The sequence below is a fragment of the Sinocyclocheilus anshuiensis genome, unplaced genomic scaffold (genome assembly GCF_001515605.1).
Source record: "Sinocyclocheilus anshuiensis isolate Anshui unplaced genomic scaffold, SAMN03320099.WGS_v1.1 scaffold1221, whole genome shotgun sequence".
NCBI lineage: Eukaryota > Metazoa > Chordata > Actinopteri > Cypriniformes > Cyprinidae > Sinocyclocheilus > Sinocyclocheilus anshuiensis.
The window spans coordinates 181257-184598 of NW_015551070.1; the positions used below are offsets into that span (position 1 = coordinate 181257).

At 38.8% G+C, this 3342-nt stretch overlaps 1 protein-coding gene across 1 annotated transcript in view; it reads left to right on the forward strand.

Annotated features, from left to right (window-relative positions):
• Positions 1 to 3342, forward strand: part of LOC107662183 (serine palmitoyltransferase 2-like) — a 20288-nt gene that overhangs the window by 8024 nt on the left and 8922 nt on the right. The window lies entirely within an intron of this gene.

Consider the following 3342-nt stretch of genomic DNA (forward strand, 5'->3'; position numbering starts at 1 on the left):
GCACACACACATAATGCCAGGTTCACATTACTCCATTTGCAGTGCGTATGTGGTGTGTATTTTTTAAAGCGTTCACTGCACACGGTTGCTGTCTGGCAGTGCGTTCCAGGAGCGGTGCATCTGCTGCAGTGCAGAGATCGTTTCCGCACCGAGTCTATTGCTGCACTGCAAGCACTGAATTAAAGTAACAGCGCATTGTTTGCAGTAAATATGAACATGGATTGACATGAAAATGTAGTAATTACACCATAAATGCATATTATTAAAGTCTACTGTGTTTCACAGTCAACACGTATGGCTTTTTGGCTAGGTTTAAAGGGAAAGAACACTTTTAGATAAACAAGGCAATAATAGATGGCACTCGTGGAGGTAGGAAAACAACGTTCTTTATGAACCGCAGGATTGCTTATAATAAAGATTTAAATGCAAAAGAAAAGGCAATAGAGCTGACTATTTCTGTCAATGGTAAGTTTGTGATAACGTAAGAAAAGTAGTTTAAATGTTTAAACTTAATATATAAATCTAAAAGTAAATCCAAAAGTAAAAATCATTGAATAATGTGTTGCTTATACTTATTGTGTTTAAACATGTCTGTGAAAGCTTGTATTACTGTACTGTGTAAAAAAAGAATTGCAATGCTGAAAAAGCATTTTCAGTGCCAATGTTTGGATTTGAAATCAAAATAATGGATAAATGTTGTGTTTGTGGTAAACAGCCACGGATCAGTAGCGGATTTCTATCACAGATTCAATATCAGTGTGGACCTTTGAAGACCATTAAAGCATCTCTTGCCCTGATTTAACCAGTATTTGCAGGTATGAAAACGATATTTAATTTTAGGGGCAAATTGTAATTCCCCAAAAGTAATCAAACATGTTGTGAATGAAAGCAGGAATGCGTGTACACATTCTAAAGCCTCGTACACACCGGGACGATTATCGCGCACGCTTATCGCCATCGTTTTTCGACGCGTCTTTTGTGTTCATACCCAAGCGATTTTTGCAGGCGATGAGCCGAGTGAATGTGCAAATTCACTCCCTGACATTAGATGGCGCTTAATGAAAAACAGAAATACCCCGGTACACATCGAAGCTTAAAGTGTAATTTGTTTGTCCGTTTTGGAGCGTGCCGCGCACTCACATTTCAGCCTGAGGAACAGCGGGCCTCATTTATAAAATGTGCGTATGCACAGATTTGATCTTAGAGTGTGCGTATGGTAAAATCCACGGCAACGTTCATATTTATAAAAACGGTCTTTGACGTGGAAAAGTACTTACCGCCACGTCAGGGTCTGAGCAGACGTACGCACTTTTCCTTGTGGCAAATTCGGAGTACTGCAGCTATTTGAACATCTAAGCTTACTAATGCGTAAAATAGAAAAAAAATGCATAAACGCATCTCCGATGGTTTTGTCTGTGTAGTCTATAAGAATAGGCCTATGTCATGCAAAAACGGTTTTAATATAGCCTAGCCTATTCTATTCAATAACATTGTTAACTGCTTTTATTTATAACATCTGCTGCTTCGCTTCTGTGAAAATGAATAGACATCAGCCTTAATGCATTTATGGTGTAATTACTACATTTTCGTGTCAATCTATTTTTATATTTACTGCAAACAATGCGCTGTTACTTTAATTCAGCGCGTGCAGCGCAGCAATAGACTCGGTGCAGAAACAATCTCTGCACTGCAGCAGACGCACCGCTCCTGAACGCACTGCCGGACCGTAACTGTGTGCAGTGTGCACGCTTTAATCCGTAAAAAAAGAAATGCAATTTATAAACTTTAGTGACGATGCGACACTGCCTCGATTGTGCAAGTGACAATTCCTGTGTCAACTCTGCAGCGTGCAGCTTGCTTATAGACAGACGCGATGTGGTGATTTGAAGCCATTTGCGTATTTTGAGAGAGAAAGAAAAGCGTGCGCGGTGATTCACTCATGCGGTTTGTGAAATTACGTCTCACACAAGGTTTATTAAAGTTATTTAATGAAGAAATATGAAGGTGAGTACCTCACCTTCAGCATTATAATTATTTCACCCACGCCAGACAGAGACTGAGACGGTGCCGCTGCATGTCATGCCAAACCTCTCACAGCAGCGTCATCAGCTTGAGATTGTTTTTTTTAGATCAGCCTTTTTAGAGACCGCCGATCAATCATCCCAACTTGTTTATCGGCCGATAGTGATCGGTAGCAGATCAATCGGAGCACCCGGAGCACCCCTCTTGTAACATTTATGGTCATTGTAATGCATAATTTAATGCCTCCTTGCTGAATATAAGTAATATAAGTATTAAAAAAAAATTACTGACCCCAAACCTTTTAACTGTAGTATACATATAGAATATTTAAATCGGTTTTATAACCATGGGATACAAAAAGTGAATTGGGAAAAAGTTGATTGTGTGAAAGAGTATTCTTATTGTTGTATGTATGATAATTTACTTTATTGTCACTTGTTGGTATATCATTAAAAAAGTTGTGGACCTTTTATAAATTCTGTATTAATGAAATTCTATTTTAAGTCTATTTTTTCTATTTTAAGTCCAACAATGTCATTTAATTTTTTATTTCTTTTAAATGGAAGAGTTAAACAAGTGGAGAGTAAAGGAGAGGCAGAAAACACATGCCCAACATGCAGCAGAATGTCTTCATTATGCAGTCATTATTACTGTATTAAGATTAGTAAGACCAATTGCACTTATTGCACCAGTGAGAATTCTCATTTAGAAACACAAACACAGGAAGAGATGCAAGAAGGGAAATTTCAGGAACAAGAGAATAATACCCTCCCCACCCATCTCACCCCTGGGACCAAAAAAAAAACCATAAAAAAAATAAAGAAAGCAGGAAAGAAACAGAAGTCTCCAAAGTGTCAAACATCAGAAGTTATGTGATTAATAGGGAACGTGGTAATATAAACACAGGCTAGATGTAGGGCAGACAGTCTTCCCAGTACACATCTTCTGACCCACTTCTTTATGCCCACACCCTATTCAATAGGTCTGGCTGCTTTCATTTCAAGATTCTGTTCTTTCTTTTCAGCTCATGAGAAGCATGACTGGGCATGGCAGGGCAGGACGTGACACTGCCAATAATGAGCACACCCAAATCAGACCGCATCTGTGCAAGCAAAGCTCTTCACCTGTCTCATAACCTCAAGTCAAGTCAAGTCAAGTTGAGCTTTATTGTCATTCTGCTGCATGTGGGGACATACAGTGGAACGAAATGTCGTGCCTCACAGGACCACGGTGTTACATAAATACAGGCATACAACAATGAAGTAAAACAGTAAAAACCTATACAGTAAAGCAGTAAAAACCTATACACAACTAACCTAC